This window comes from Chrysemys picta, chromosome 6 (assembly GCF_011386835.1).
Source record: "Chrysemys picta bellii isolate R12L10 chromosome 6, ASM1138683v2, whole genome shotgun sequence".
Classification (NCBI taxonomy): domain Eukaryota; kingdom Metazoa; phylum Chordata; order Testudines; family Emydidae; genus Chrysemys; species Chrysemys picta.
This window is the reverse complement of record NC_088796.1, coordinates 45208160-45225659: the sequence shown is the minus strand read 5'-3', so window position 1 is coordinate 45225659 and position 17500 is coordinate 45208160. Positions and strand designations below refer to the sequence as shown.

Sequence of the window (17500 nt, the reverse complement as noted above, 5' to 3'; positions counted from 1 at the left end):
AATATATATATTCCAGTTCTAAAACGGGTCCTTTCGCCCTCGTTAATGTGTATTTCTCAGAGTTGTGCTGGCCCACCGAGAAAGAGAAAACTTTGAACAATGGCACCCAGATATCATCCCGCTTTCTATAACAGCGCATTTCAAAGCTGGAATCCAACTGGATGCAAAACTGCATCTTCCTGATGAATTTTAAAGACAGATGAAAGAGTTACAAGGTATCACTGTTTAAGTGCCTCATCTACAAATTAGATTGCTACACAATTAATCAGAAAGTTAATTAATGAGCAAGTTACTAATTAGGACATTTAAAACCGGTGTTTATAGTGTCTTAGTTAAAAAAAACTATGTCGCTAATTGGCCCATACACTGATTTCATAACTCATAACCAAGGTTAAAATACTACTGATGGATTATTTATTATATACAAAAGTAATTGTCACTATTATATTAACCGCATCTTACCTGAATCAATTTTATCCTCATTTTTAAGGTTGGTATTCCTGAAATAGATATGTACCAAATGAAGGATTCTAAAATATAATTAAATTGCCTCTTTTAATAGACAGCTGAACACTTGGGATGTAACTTCAGTGGCTACAGTAAATGTGTTGATATAGGTGCACAACAGAAATATTTACATTTACATACCCTTAAATTCAAGGATGTAAGACTTTACAAAAACAAGTTACGGGACCAAGGTTGGACAGACGTGCTTTTGCTGTTGTTGTATTTCCCCCCCAAAATCTGAGAACATTTCATATTATATCACTAAGCACAACTTCATTTTTAAAATAGTAAACGTCATATAACATAGCATTTTTCTAAGGGGTTTGTGTAATAAACGTGCTTTCGTTAAGAAACGTGGGTGGCTGTGCACGCCCACTAAATACGCGTTTCAAAGAAAATGTGAGTAATCCATGTGTAATCCTTAATGTAAGGAGTAATCCATGCATTTACTATATAAGTAGTCGCAGACATGATAAACCCTGTTGTCTATTAAGTCCCTAAATACTGATTTATGCTGGGAACTATAATAGCTCAGGTATATGCACATTTTAAAGCTGCCTGATTCATACTTTCCATGATCTCTCCTCCCTCCTCTTCCCACTGTTATAAAAGGTCATTTGCACACAACACATTCTGGTCTATTCTTAAACTCGCATAAACCAAGAAATTCGGAATTCGGGAGGAACCTTTATCCTTAACTCACCCCTCCAGCCTATGCTGAGGTTTACCAGCCTGTCTGTTTTGAGGTTCTCATCCCTTTTATCATGGAGACTTCACAAAATGGATGCATTTACATCACAGAAGCTGCAACACCTAGACACAACTGGCTAACTAAAACAAGACCAATGTTAACTCTAAATTAGTTTAAGGCCCGTTCATCGGGGTTTGTGCCTGATGTGTTTGCTTACCATGAAAGTAATATACTCAGGCCCTATTGGCTGTTCAATTAAAAGAGAACCTTTTTTTTCCGAGGGCCATGGCCTTTAGCAATAATCAAAGCAGATCTTTAGCTGCTGCTTGCAGGTGCAATAATACACAAAACTACTCTTTGTAATCTCCTTTTCAATAGTGAGGAGTACATATAGGTAATTTTAATGAAGAGGTTCCTGTACCACATTATTAGCAATAAATCTACACCATTCTTTGTTGGTTAAAATCATTATCATCATCATCGCTATCATTACTGAACTCATTATTCTTGTGTTACTATCAGAGTAGATTTATGATAATATCCACCATCACGCCTGAGTTAAAGAAGGTGTAAAGGTTTGATTAATAGCTGCTTTCACGTTTTAATACTCGACATTTTCTCACATTTTTTATAAATAAGGACCATGATAATTACAGGAGGTAATTACTGCTTTTGTTATAAAGTGTTTGATTAGGCACATATGCATTTTTTCTAAAAATAATAATAATAATAATAATCCAGTGGACACAATAAGTTCTTGTAACGAGGCAGTAAAGTAGACCTGGAAAACAATTAACAATGTGTTCAGCCATAAAGCCACTTTAAATTAATACCCGCTAACAAAAAGAAATACAAAAAAGCGCATTTCATTATACATTTACGTAGGGGTGTATAAATGTAACCGCTGGCATTGGAGGAAAGGGGGAGTCACCTTTTCACCTGCATGAACCCTAAAATGAAGCCACACAAAATAATAGCCTCTCTGTTCCTTTCATCAAGTTTAGGGAGCGTGTGTATGTCAATTTCCCACGGAATGAACCGGCTAGATGTTTGAGATACAGGCATAAAGATATTACGATACTGTCTTCAAAACGTCAGTTTGTCTTTGCACATACACGCACACAGATCTAAAATCCGAAATAATCCGTCAACCATCTTTGCACTGAATTACCTAGAGAGAGCAGCCCCTGGCTAAGAGCACACGCACTATCTGTCCCTTAAAGGTTACACGCCGCTCTGCCTCGCTTTGTCTTCCTCGTGCCCTTTCCTGGCAAAAATGGAGACATCACATCCTTGCCCAGCCCCGGCTCAGTATTTATGAAGGTTTTCTGACAAATAGGCAGGCTGGCCACGCATGGGTAGCTGCCTTCATTCCGCACTTGGCTTGTTTACATAGGACCAGCACCATTTCCACGGATTAAACAAATCACAGCGAGAAGGAGACATTTATAATCCGCCAACGAGGCCACAGGCAGTTAAAAAATGTCTGTGTATGTGTGTATGCTGTGAGAAAGAAAAATAAATGTCCATGTCCGGGGAGCTGACCTTCCTCTGAGAGGGTAACTCGGGGATGTAGATATAAATAGGGTACATAAACTAGGTTATATACAATTCAATATTGTGTATGTAATTATAATTATAGATGATAGCTGATTGGATATACATAAACTTTGCATTTTTATATAGTGCCTTTCACCCAAGGATTTCAAAATTCCCTACACGAGTGGATTATATAAATCTCTTTTATAAACTCAGTAATATATATGCACACAGTCACTGGATTTGAAAGTGTGGAGGGACATATCCTTAGCTGGTGTAAATTGTCCTCTCTCTCTTGACTTGAATGGAGCTATGGCTTAGTAGAAGGATCTGCCCCATAGACACGGTCCTACCGTTCTCGCAAGAGGCAAAACTGCCACGGCCTTTAATGGGCGTTCTAACCAAGAAAAGCCTGAAAAGAATCGTGCTCTAGTGAGTGCGTGTATGTTGTGTGAGTAAACCAATATTCAGCCACGGTTCATATACATAAGACTCAGCTGCAGGGTAGGGGAGTGAGTGTGTGTGTGTGACAGTGAGGGAGAAGGAGTGTGAGTGCAGTATCAAAATGTGTGTGGCAAGTGAAATATGTGTGTGTGCCATTATGAGAGTGCATGCGTCTGTCTGTCTGTGTGTCAATGGGATTATATTCAATTCCAACCCAGTTAATTCCACATCTCTTCTCTTCCTTCACCCGGAAGTGTAAACTTAAAACAAATGGTGTCTAAGTGGAAGGTATTTTTCAAAGTAAAACTGCATTTTACGATCTCTCCCTCCCCCCTCGCCCTCTGTCTCTAGCTGGAGGAAGAGTGATGGGGCTGGGGAAGGAGCTCTAGCTGGAAATGTTGCCCTTTTATCTTCTGTCAGCTTTCAAGACAGTTGGCGGCTGCTGTTGCTCCTCCTGCAGCTGGGGGTTTTATGACACACGTCACCCACCCCGGGCAGCAGGAGCAGGAGAGAGAAATTCCCTACAAAACAGCAATGGTTTCGGAAAAGAAGGATCACAACAAAATATTGAATAAATTCCCTTTTAATTTATTTGATCATTCCACATTACGGGGCTATGAATTGCTCAAATTTGATAACAAGTACTCAATTCAACTCATTATGTAAGTTAAATTAGACTTCGATAAAATTTCAGTGGCGCGCAGTGGTTCCTCGAATGAAATGTAATTTGTGCAAGAATTTGTTGTATCTGTCACAAATATTTCCAATTAGCGGCCGTAATTATTTGATAGTTTCTGCAATTATGGCTTAAACGGGTGAATTTGGGACTGTGGAGGACCCTAATTGGCCTAAATTTGATATTTTGCATATTTGCATAATGAGGAAATTGGTAGAAAATTGTGTTCATTCATTTGTGAAAAATCCTATGAATTTTATGAATTTGAAAGCTCTGTTTGTGCAGACTGTGACTTTGCTTGCTGATCCCTGAGGGGCTGGCGCTGAATGCCTGAATGGGCAGCGCGCCAACTTCTCCACACGGAGGGGAGACCTGAGGAGGGGAAGGGAGGGGGGAGGGAAGAAGAGCATCAGCAACAGCAGCCGCTGCGCATGCGCTATTGCAAGCCGCTAGTCTGCTGGCTGCAGGGGTGCAGAGCGTGCAGACTCCCCGCCGGGGGCGGGAGGGCGAGTACCGCGTCCCCTCCTAGAAAGCAGCTGCGGTGGAACCTGTGTCCCTCTCCCACCCACGTACCAGATGAGAAATGGGCCCAATGCACAGGTGGAAGGGGTGAATGTGGAGTGTGAGATGGTGATAAGGGTGCGCTTGTTTAAATTACCGTGCCAAAGCTTCTCCTTTCAGGAAAAAAAAAATTAATGGAGATATCCCATCTCCTAGAACTGGAAGGGACCTTGAAAGGTCATCATGTCCAGCCCCCTGCCTTCACTAGCAGGACCAAGTACTGATTTTGCCCCAGATCCCTAAGTGGCCCCCTCAAGGATTGAACTCACAATGCTGGGTTTAGCAGGCCAATGCTCAAACCACTGAGCTATCCCTCCCCCCAAAAGTGCCTGATCTATTGCGCTGTCAATTTAAAGTGTTTAAAAGAGAAGCAAAAGCATAGATTTTAAGATGCTTGCTCGGCCCTTATTCATCATGCACCAGGGGTTTTAAAAGTCTCCTGCTTTCGCGGTAGTTAACATCTCGACTCGCTGACACTGGAATTCAGATCAGGGAAATAGCTCCTGGTGATTTAAAATGGGAGCTCTTGTGAAAATGACAGAGAAACACATATTTCGTAGGGCTACTGTTTCATTCGTGTTTAGGACACAAACGCACACTTTTAAAGAAAGTTTCCTCTGCGTTTGGAAACAGAAAGCTGCCAGTTTCAGGAGGAATTGAACGATTAGAACAGAAAACATTCACATAAAATATCTTCCCGGCAACTGATGGGAGAATATAGGACCATCTAAAGAGCTGGCCATTCAATTCAGTTTTATTGCAGATTTCCTTGATTTTTAGCAAGGCAGTCAGAGGAAACGCAACGTCCACCACGCTGGATTTTCTCCTTTAAGCTCATAATGCCTTTAACGCCTATTTTTCATAAACCTTCGCTCTGCACAGGTCGAGCAAATGAGTTCACAACAGTTGCAGATAGTGAAAGGGGAATATGAGCTCTTCCACTACACACTTTTACACACTTCAGCTCTCGACTGTAACTTCAGTTGGTTAGCACTTCCCCCACCTCCATCGACGTGTATCATGGGAAGCTGGAACAGACTCCAAATGCTGAAGTGCTTTGTTCCACAGTGCGTTTTCAGTAAAGGTCAAAATACATTCAGCTCCCTTTCATACAGTATTTGTGTTTGGCTTCTAAAGCCAATTGTGCTGGGCTCGGGATAGACTCTCCATTAAATAATACAACGTACACAATGAATGGGCAGGTACGTGGAATTACTGCTCAGTGTTTGGTTTAATTTTCTTTTCCTTATTTTGTGTGAAGGGTGAGGACGATGTCATTATTCCACTTATGTTTACATTTAACCTGCTCTTGTGGCTTTTCGATCTCACCGCTCAATTCTTTCCCGTGTCCACATTTTCCATCCCTACTGTATTTATCCCTTTTAGGGGCCCGATCCATGCGCAGGTAAAACTCGCAACAGAATTAAAGTCGAGTTTTGCCTGCGTGAAGATGGCAGCAGAATTTGGAATAAGAAAAAAGTTGAGATTATTTTTGGATAGCACCTCGGATTGTGCTATTCTACCATAGGAACCAAACAGCTAAACAAGAGCTGTGTGTTTTGAACCGTGTTCTAGTGCATGGGGTTGTTATGAAAAAGTAATTAAAATATCCCCGTGTTAGAATTTAACTTAAATTCTATAAATCACTAGGCAAAGCTGCTTCCCACCCAGTTTAATAACACGAGCCTTGTTAAAAGTTAAACATCCAGGCTGTGCCACAACAATATTTTAATAGCATAAAATAAAGCACTTGATCAAAAGCTTGCGGCTTTAAATTAAACCTCACTCCATCCATAACTTCCATTAAAAAGGTACATAACACAGACAAAGGTGTAATGAGCTAAGGATGGAGTGTTCGGATGAACTATAGATTCCTTCCGGATGTAGTATAGTCTTTAAAATATACAGAGGTCGTTTAAAAAAGAATCTGTTTATCCCAAAGAGAAACACATAGCCAATGCAGTAGCCCAAGTGCAATGACTCTGCAATGAACTAAGCACCCTTAGTTCCTAGTTCCTATTAACTACTATTGGAGTTGTGGGCGTATAACAACTGGCAAGATCCGGTCCTATATTAGCATGGTAAAAAAAAGTCAATTCGTTGTTGTAATACACTATTTATGCAAAAGGACGACTTTTATTTCTGCTGTTTTGAAAATCTGTTGCAACTGCTGCTCATCATAATCATCATCAGAGCCCGTTATGGGCTAGCGAGCTGCAACTTTTAGTTACAAACAAACAAAAAACACCACAAGTTGGTTTTAACTCCAAAGCCCTTTGTTCCCTGCTTGTTTATTAAGGTAGAAGACAAGCTTCAGGTCCGAGTGAATTTTGATATTCAAGATAGGAACTCCTGGAGACAAAGTTGATAATGGGATCTCCAGTAGTGTGATATGAACTGCCTGGCACCTCAGTGAAATAGGAGTTTTTAATAGCTCCTCTCTTCTAGTGCTCAGGCCAGGTGTTGTAGCCCAGCTTTGTTACTTTCTGCCTCTCTTATGTTTAGTCTTCCCTTTTCTACTCCTCTCTCCAATTTTTCCTCTCTTTTGTTTTATGTTCCTCTTTAGTTTATTTCCTCCCATATATTTCAATTACATTCTAATTAAAAAGAACATTTACCTACCTTTAAAAAGAATAGCCATATTTGGACCCATGTTGCTTGAAGTCAATTTCAAAACTCCATTGACTTCAACTGGAGCAAGATGATGTATCTGAGATACCAAGACGACATTTTAACTAAAAATGAGTTAGGACACAAATGCAAAACAAAACAAAACAAAACAAAACAAATCAAAAACCAACCAACCAAACAAAAACAAAAAACACCCCTCCCCCCCCCAAGAATATTCACAATTCAAGTCCCAATGCTGCACATTTTCTTTGCATCTTAAACTCCTACCAAAGTTAACAAGTCTTGTGTGGTCAAGGAATGTAAGATCAGATCCCCACGGTTGTGCTGTCTTTATGTCACACCTGACTATACAGAGGGGTATATGTTTAAATTAAAGGTGGTCTATAAGCCTTCTTGCTGAATTACCTTCCTTTTTCTCATGATGTGGACAACTATTGCTTTTAACTGAAATATAGTTTTTGTACTATATGTCATCATGTCTCTTTTAATGGAAGATTCTAAGAGGCTTATTTATTTGAGAGGCTACAATGAGTTTGTCAGTCATTCAGGACGGAAAGGCAAGCATCTATTTAATGTACTACAGATTATTGGGATACTAAATGTAAATGGTGTATCCAGTAGACTTGGACCTTGTAAATCTCTACTCAGTCTCAATTCTGGAATTACACAGGATCAGCAATATTTAATATGCAGAAGTATTTTACAGATACAGAGTTTCAAAGCATAAATAGCATATTCTCAACTACTACAGAAAACCAACTGAAGTAACTTTGCAGGATTGGGGCCCAAGCTTGTAGAAAGTCTATTGTAGAATATGGAATGGAAGCCTGTAAAATATCACTTTAAAACAGTGCCCCCCAAAAAACATATTTCAGTTACAACTGGTGAAGAGAGTCTAAAATCAGAAAAAGGTGCTTCCTCTCCCATGATATTTTTATGTCTAAGCTTTTAAAACATCATTTTGTGACTTGGCTGCTGCATCATCTCTAGTTATTTACCACAGTTCTCAGCAACTGTTATATAAACTTTGTGAAGCTCACCAAGGAGGTAAAGCTCACAGGAGCAATATGAATATTTAAGATGCTGCCTTATAGCATGACTGGAGTGCACTGTCTTAGGCTGAACTCTCTCCCAACTCTCTAAATGCAAGAATATAGACTTTTACATATGCATTCAGTCACCTTGCAACCAAACTAGGATAACCTCCATTAGAATTACCTTTGTTATAATACAACCTCTGAGTATGGTATCTGCTCCCATAGCCTTTACTAAATAAGGAGTGCAGGGTATGGCTCCACGGGGGTGTTATAAAGATAGTGGATTCACTACATAGAAATATTTGTGTAATGTGACCTCCCACTTATTAACTACTAAGATGTTTTTCACTTTATGCTGTGTTTTTGTAGAGTAGGAGTGAGGAGTAGTGAACCATAAGAAATTTTAGGAAGGTCTTTTCCAAAATGGTTTGAGCTAATCACTTTTAAAACATGGTTAAATATGTATTATTATTTTACAGAGAAGTCTCAAAGTATTTCTGGCCTCTGTCTGCTGATGCACTCAAGTAATATTTAATGTACTACAGCCTTCAAACAGCTGTATTTGCAGATTTTTGAAAGTAAGCCTCTCTGCTATACCTGGAATAGCAAAGAAAATAGATATATAGGCATCAAGATGTCTTTGAAAACAATCAGTTCTTCCGCTTATGTATGTACAGATAAGCTGTGTCCAAAATACACAGCAATGTGAGAACATTTATAAGAACTGAGCTATAAATCCTTATAGAAATTCTAAGAGTAATCTACAAAGTCCCTGCATGTTTGATTTTTTTTATATTTTATTAATTATTTTAGGAAAACTATAGCAATATACAAGTTAATATTTTCAAACATGGGGTCCCATTCTGTAAAACTTTACTAATGTTATGTAAATAATTCTTACTTTGAGGAATACTCCAATTGATCCTACTGGTGCGAGAAAGAGTAACTCATATGAGTTAGGGTTACAGGATTAACCACTTAATACATATACAATGTACAAGAGCATACACTCAAAACTTAAATCAGAAAAAAAACAACTATAATTCAAAAGAGCAAAAATGGCACTAAAGTCCAATACTCATATTTCAACAAAATCAGATTATAGACCCAATCATGCAATTCTTACCCAAAATTATCTCTAAAGTCCATGATAATTTTATCTGCAAAAGAATTGTAAGACTGCATGTGCACATATGGGAGCACACGCGCACGCACACACACTATTATGGAAGTACCATTTGTGGCTCCATAGTTAAAGCGGAGTTGCATTCTGCACTTAAAGCAGAAAATCAGCCTCTTTGTTATGCGTGAAAAATACTGTGTATTCTCCCCAAAATTATAGCACTTACTCTGAGTATAGAATTAATTTTCTGAGAATTTACAAGTAAATCTGTTAAACAGCTTAGAAATTAAAATATATTAAATATGAGTCATTTAAAAAAATAGCACCAGAGTCAGCCACCCTCCCCTTTTTTTGGTTCATAACTATCATAGTAACAGAGTAATACACACTTCAAGTTTTCCACAGAATTAAAACTCACTGAAATCATGGGGATAGGCTATATTTGGAAGAATTTGAAAAAAGATTAATAGTAGTAATCACCGTTTTTTCCACACTATACTTTATACCTGAAAGATTCTCCTTCAGTAAAGGCTAAAGTCTGATCTCCTCCAGAAAATTCCACAAAGAATCTTTCAAAATGGCAGTCATCTTCCATTGTTATCAGTGGGACTGAGGCCAAAGTTGTTCACAGGTGGCCATTTTGAGAAGGTCATCTGTCACTCTTTCTTCTTAATGGAAATGAGGCCATAGCAAAGACGGCTGCTGTCTCCATTCAGAGGCTCTTTACACAATTCCTCTCCACTTTCTCACAGCAGAGGCGGCTACCATCTTCCATAAGAGCAACTTCCATAAGAGGGAGAAGGTCATTTTGAAATGGGTCAGTTCTCCATGAGCTTATCTGAGGGGAAGATTTCATGTGCCAGCCTCTGGTGAAGGATAAACTTTCAGGTATGAAAAATAATTAAAACATGACCAATAATCCCAAATATTTATTTTCAAAAGTAACCTGCTGCATCAGGTTTACTCAACAGAGAGAGCAGTATGAATGGTGTGTGCAGGTAAATATGGAGGAGAGGAGGGAAGAGGAATTTAAGATGTGTGCGCAGGAGAATAGAAGGAGGTGCAAGAGGCAGGAGGAATTTGGTGAACAAGAGGGCTGGGGATACTGGGATGTAGATGATAGCTATTTAAAAACAGCTATAAACCCAGTTTAACTGGCCAGTATTGTGCAGCTCCACAGAAGCATAAAACATCCAGGCACATTGGTGAATCTGACCATAACAATTAACAACAGAGAATGATTTAAGGTTTATATGTCATATCTTCAAATAATACATAGTAACATTTTCTCTGAGCTTCTTGTTAAATGTTAAGCAAATGGAATTTTTAATAAAATAATACACAAAGGAAATCTCACCAAAAAAAAATCTATGTTAAAATGGAGGTAAGGTTGAAAATATATATCAGTAATTTAGAGTAAACTACATTACAGCGATGTTATAACTGTCCCCAAACCAAGCATGTTAAAAACCCAGATATAAATACATGCATGGAAATGCATGACTAGAGCACTCAAACAACCTTTGCTCTGCCCTGTACTGACACCATGAGGAAAAAAATTGAAGAATAGGTCTTTAAAAATCTGTTTAACTTAATCTGGGACCAGAAATACTAAAATGTCTTAATCATAATCATAGTTACAGTTATTGTATGGGGTTGCTACAGGATAATGACATATATAATGAGTAGGGCCCTACCAAATCCATGGCCATGAAAAATGCATCATGGCCTGTGAAATCTGGTCTCCCCCTGTGAAAATTGATCTTTTTTTGCTTTTACCTTATATTATACAGATTTCATGGGGGAGATCAGAGTTTATCAAACTGGGGGTCCTGACCCAAAAGTGAGTTGCAGGGGAGTCACAAGGTTATTTTAGGGGGGTCACGGTATTGATACCCCTACTTCTGCACTGCCTTCGCAGCGCCCTACCAGCAGCAGTGCAGAAGTAAGGGTAGCCATGCCACCCTTACTTCTGCGCTGCTGCTTTCAGAGCTGGGCGGCCAGAGAATGGTGGCTACTGCCTGAGGGCCCAGCTCTGCAGGCAGCAGCACAGAAATAAGGGGAGCAATACCGTACCATGCCATCCTTACTTCTGCGCTGCTGCTGCTGGCAGCGGCTCTGCCTTCAGAGCTGGGCTCCTGGCCAGCAGCCCCTGCTCTCCAGCTGCCCAGCTCTGAAGGCAGTGCCGCTACCGACAGCAGCACAGAAGTAAGGGTCGCGGTACCGTGACCCCCCCTATAATAACCTTGCAACCCCCTGCACAACTGCCTTTTGGGTAAGGACCCCTACAATTACAACACCGTGAAATTTCAAATTTAAATAGCTGAAATCATGAAATTTACAATTTTAAAAATCTTATGACCATGAAAGTGACCAAAATGGACTGCGAATTTGGTAAGGCCCTTAATGAGAATTCCTTTTGCTCATTCAAATGACCCTTTCAGACTTTGCCAAATCACTCAGATCACGGTGCCTACAATCCGGAAATACTTTTACTCTTTCTGCAAATAAATAAATTAAATAAATAATACTCATAACAATAACTAATAAATAATAAACAATAATACTGAGCACAATTTCTTTTAAGGTAAGTAGCCTTATCCTCATTTTTATAGATGGTGAAACTAGGGTATAGAGAGTTTAAAGGTCCTATTCTCCCCTATCAAGGAACAACTTGTGTAGGGGAAGTGAAACTCATGAAATTTCCTTTAAATGCTTCCATTAAGGGGCCATTTGCCTTTCTCTTCTCCATCTCAGAGAAACCAGAGGATCCATCCCCTGAGCTCAGAAGCTCAACAGGTGGGAAGGTGCATCTGCATGGATGCCCCTTGCCTCTGTTTTGCCACTTGTCCCCATCAGTTCCAGCCTTCCCTTGGACAACGTGACATTTGAAGGAGCCATGTTCCAGGGCTTCCCCTACCGCAACTCTCCCCAGAACCCTCCTTAAAGGAGGTTCTATTGTATGCAAGGGTTTAATTCAGCCTCAGGTTTTGAGAGAGGAGCCCAGCGGGATCTCCTACCCTGCCATGGCAATGGAACTCCACGAAGAACAGCTTTCACAGGGTTAGAGGAAAGAGGAAACATAACATGGAGATACACCCTAGAGATGTAGGTGCCTCTACAGGTAGATCAGAAGGAGCGTGCAAGACCTTGAGTGTTTTGCCCAGGGCCACACAAAATGTGAATAGACACCCTGCCTTTTGATTTCCAGTCCAATGTCCGGTCAATACACTATGTATGTGGACCAGGCTGTCTCAGTAGCTGCAAATAGTACACTATGCATGTGTGTTTATTACATAAATAAAATCATGGTGCTGAAACAAAAGGTTGATTTTCCTCATTTATGTTTTTTGGCTTCAAATGTTTGGACACATAATCAATTGGCTTAAATGAACTATCTCATGAAGATTTTCCTCCAGACCTCTAAGTGGTGGCAGCTGCCCCCTCCCCCCCCCCAAACCACTTTCATTTTCTGTCTCTGCATTCCCTTGCCTGGAAAAAAAAAAATCAGAGCTGCTTGGTGTTCACAGTTTTGAAAAAGATAAGGCTCCTTATTAGGAGCCTAACTTTAGATTCCTAGTTTTGAAAATATTAGCCCTCGATTTTATTATCAACATAATGAAAAAAATCTCTGGTTGAATAAGAACACTATCACTCAATTTGCTTGATTCATTTTTTCCCTGTAGTTGCTTCTACAGTCCATCTGCTGAAAGGAGAAGCCAAAATGTTTTAGAATTATGTTTTCATAGGGAATTCTCTGTTAATTAGTTATCTCTCTTTGCCATGCGTAGCATGATGAAATCAGCTACTGTAAATTTATAAAATACAATGTTCAACTGTTTGTTTGTGTCACTATGCACACTTTCTTACACACATTGCGTTAGCGGACCACAAGGTGTCCAAAAACAGTTTATTTTAATACAATGTGGACACACATTTATTGTAGCATCACGATTTCTTATTTCCTTGTGTCTAAAGGATGTGATCTCAGGCTAAATGCAGCAAAAAGCTTTTATGTGCTCAAACTCATTTGTACTTCCAATTTTTATGCATTTTTTAGAGTGGAGCTTAGCTTAGTGAAGTTATTTATAAGATTTTTTTTAAAAATGTCTACAATGCCCAGCGCCAGAATGCAGTTATATTTAATATATAGCTATGTGTCTGTCAGTATAATTTGCTGTTTGGTACTGTGTTAATGAGGAGATGGCACTGCCATGCTAAGCAGAAGTGTAGTTTGTAATTGAAAATGAAATAAACTAACCTTTTAACCTTTCAATACTGTAGAATACTCTGGATAGCTAAACTTTGGCTTGTTTCCAGGAAGCTTTGTTAGGGAGGAAAAGTGCAGAATGCCATTTTCTACATTTTTCACGTGTGTGTTTTCCAGCCAAGAGGCAGAATCTGCAGACTTCAATGCACTTATTAAGGTGGGTATTTATTTGCTTCCCTTTTATCTTGCATAAAGTCAAATGGGAAATCAGGGTCAAGAGTCAGGAATAGAAGCCAGGTCTCCAAGTATATGAACCCCAGCATCCAGTGCTAATCACAAGATAGCACTGCCTTTCCTGGAGCTAGTGGACCATTTTCTTTACTCTACCAAGGTTGATAAAATGGAGGAGGTGATGTGATGTGGTCTCTGTTGAGCTTACAGCTATGACTGAAATATGGCAGAAGAGAAAAGAAAGGCTAAATCAGAGTAGCATCAACTTACAGTCACTTGCAACCTGAAAATTTGGGTTGTTTTCAAGTCACCTTATTCAGTTTCTTGTTGTGGGGGAAACAGAGATCAGCTGCCCATCAGACATGTTTTCTCCAAATGACAGAAAATGAGATCCTGGGAGGTTCTTATTTTGCATACTGATTCCTGGAAAAATGAAGTGCAAAAAGTAGTAAGACTCCCATGCAGCCACATTGGCCTAACTGGAGCTGCTCACCCCCAATATAGGAGTCAAACTACACCTATGGAACAGACCAATGGCTCAGTCCTGCAACACTTCCTGTAAGGAATCCTTACGCACACGAGTCATCCCACAGATGTCAATGGGAGTATCCATCTGACTAAGGAGTGTTCACATGAGAAGATTATGATAAAATTATATCTTCAATAACAAGACAATGATGCAGGATACAATTTGGCTGCATCTTATGTACATGTAGTAATTATCTGCGTTGGGAAAAAAGGCAGATTAGGGCCTCAATTGTGCAAAGCATTTATATATACCTTTCTCAGTGGTCTAAAGTTGTCCTCCATGATTCCGTTGAAGGGTAGGTGTAGGGATGGGCAATACATGGTCTCACCGTGCACCCCACCAGTGGGAAATTTTTATAAATTTTGAAAAAAATACTAATTGGTAATACTTAAAATGATGTTTGAGGTGAGGAAAGCTAATGGAGAAGGGAATAAATGGAGGCAGAAATGAAAGTGCGGTGGAGCTGGCCCTGCAATTCCACAGAGGTGAGAAGAAAGAACCAGTCTTGTGGCATGTCAGGAGAAAGTAGCAGAATACAAATGCTGAGGGAAATTTCTTCTGGGGAAAACAATACTTATGGCTTCTCAGGAAGAGAGTCTATGACTTTTTAAAAGGCCCAATATGTCATATCCTGACCCCAGGATGCAGGAGTACCGCTGTAGCCTTAAAACTGGGTGGCATTAATTTTTGGGTCCCCTAATTTTGTTTGTTTGTTTTGTTTTAAATACTACATCTGCTACTGCATCCTGTTTTGAGGTGTCTGGCCTCATGGGATATCATGTGGGCCTGGGCCAGATTTCTAGACCAAAACTGCTTTTGTGCACCTGCAATTTCCAGAAGCAAAAAGCTACGGGCACAATGTCTAATTAGCAGCTATGTGGATGTGGGCACAATCAAGGTAGTGAAATCTCCAGATAAAATGACACCAAATATCTGCACCTGCAAAAGTGGGAGTACAAAAGCAGAGGCTGAGTTAAAGGTGATGTGCAAAGGAATTTAAAATAATTGAATTGGGCACATTCCCCTACCCCTCCTTTTTCTCGGTCTCGTTATCTTTTTTATGCATATAGAAGGCCCGAAAGGTGGTTTTGTAAAAGTTCCCCCCCCCCACCACCACCAGTTTTTTCTTATTTATACTTTAGAAATATCAGAAACTTAAATTCTGGTCTTCCCTGGTATTGCTGGATTACTTGTTTTGGGGAAGGGTGTCTGATGGGATATAATGTTAGCTTCCACACCTTAATTAAAGGGGTGAGATCTGTAACAAAGCTGTCCTTTCTTCAAAATGTCAATCAGCCCCTGCAGTTTAAACAGATGTTAGCAAGAGCCAACCGTAAGCAGATTTTAAAACAATCTGACTAAAACTTCTTTCCCTTGCCAATTGCTCAACTTTCACTGTCTTTCTTTTGTGACTTCATCATTTCACTAGTTCTTCACTTATTCTACAGTCTCCTGGGCTAGGCAGAACCTGAATTTCTAATTTAAGAAAGGAGCAGAAAACATTTTTTTAAAAAGAAAGCAAAAACCTCTCTTTACACATTATGAAGAAACAACAACAAAAATGAGCAAGCCTAATGTCTTTTCTATCTGCAGGTTTCCTTTAAGGTTGACCCTGTATATTCACAGAGCTGTACTAGTTTCCTTGATGAACCTTACGGCCTATGTCTGGAGAAGAGAACTGAGCAAATAATTAGCAACAAATAATTTATCAGTTGAACTTGAAGTCTTTTACTGATCATGGAACATGCACTAGTAGATGATAGTTATATTAGATTTATTCAGTATATGTAATTACTTGAGTTGTGTGTGTGTGTGTGTGAGATAATTTTTTAAAACTCCATGCTGCGTGTGAACAGTTCGCTAATATTCCATATTCATGCTGTATTGGTCAGTTGTGATTAGTCTAACAAGTAACATTGTATTATTTTTGTTCTCTCATTAGATGAGCATGTAGATACTTCTGTGGATACATGCAAATGCAAACTTTAATATCAGTCTCCACAAATACTTATTCAGGCAACTTTGGAAATTTATTTGCATGAAAAATTCATGCTAGTAAAATTAATTTGACAAATGTTAATGGAAAGTGAATGCAAAAGAGAAGCAGGAATAGCCAAAGAAATTTCAATTAAAAAGTCAAGTGAGTAGTCACAGATTTTATTATTATTATTATTATTATTTTTTTGCAATGTTCACCAAGGTCTAGTCTTCGAAGACATTGAAAGGGGGTGAATTTTGTCCCAGCCTTAATTAAATGTACAACTAAAATAATTCTCTCTATATGAATCTTTTAACTTACACGCACTACTTAAAATACAAAGTTGATTTTTTTTTCAGATCAACATTTTGAACTGCAACACTTTTTGGACCAAATCCTGCTCATCATACTTAGCTGACTTAGTGGGACTGTTCACCTCTGTGAAGAGTAGAATTCATTCCTGTGCGGACTACCGGGACAAGGCCTATGCATTACTTAAGTGTTCAAAACAGGACAGAAGTGAGACTTAAGTAGTCCATAAGCCATGTGAATGTCAGAGGTAAATGTCACCCAAAGTTAACAGGGGCAGAGGGTGTTGCTTCAGACTATATGAGAACAGAAATACATAGATAATGGGCCAGCTCCTGCTCCCACTGAAGTCAGTGTGAATTTGTCATTGACTTCAATGGGCACAAAATCATGCCCAGTATTTGTAGCTGCATTATAGGGTTTGACTTTCTAGGTTTAAGGCCTGAAGGGCCTGATCATCTAGTCTGACACTTCCATATATCCCAGGCCACCAACACCACCCAGCACCCACATATTAAACCCAACACTGGAGATGAGACCAAAGTAAATGAGACCCACAGGAGACTAGATGATAATGTGCCACAGGCAGAGAACAGGAGAACCCAAAGGTGCACCAGTGCTCGAGGTGCCTACAGTGGCAAGGCAATGATTAACTGAGATATACCCAGATAATCCTGGCAAGTGTCCCGCACCTACATCTTGCAGAGGAAGGCAAAAAAACCTGTGTTTTGTCCATTTTATCACTTCATATTTCTTTACAGTTTACCTCCTTGCTGATGCACAACCCTAGCCCATCATCTTTACCTTTATTTCTAAGTCTCCTAAACTGCATGTACCCTTCAGTCCCCTGAAAGAACACTACAAACATTTTAAAACAAAGAAGCCCAATTCCATCTTCTCTTTCTATTGCCAAAAACATTTTTTTACCCAAATACAAATAAATATCACCAGTAGGGGGAATAGATGTATAAAAAACAACCTCAAAATGTTTTTATTATATGAAAATGACTTGAATGGAATTGAGCTATTTCTGC

General features: G+C 39.3%; 1 long non-coding RNA gene across 4 annotated transcripts in view; it reads left to right on the top strand.

The window, feature by feature from the left end:
* The window catches only part of LOC122174247 (uncharacterized), a 59863-nt gene that overhangs the window by 8560 nt on the left and 33803 nt on the right, over positions 1–17500 (top strand). The window contains exons 1-4 of one of the 4 annotated variants that reach the window (XR_010588783.1): positions 1–4457; positions 9962–10097; positions 13530–13636; positions 15773–17500. The exon at positions 1–4457 is cut by the window's left edge and continues 8560 nt beyond it; the exon at positions 15773–17500 is cut by the window's right edge and continues 923 nt beyond it. This is a non-coding gene — a long non-coding RNA (uncharacterized LOC122174247). Of the gene's footprint in view, positions 5621–9961; positions 10098–13529; positions 13637–15772 lie in introns of all 4 variants that reach the window. The other 3 variants (XR_010588782.1, XR_010588784.1, XR_006175835.2) reach the window with 3 other exon arrangements.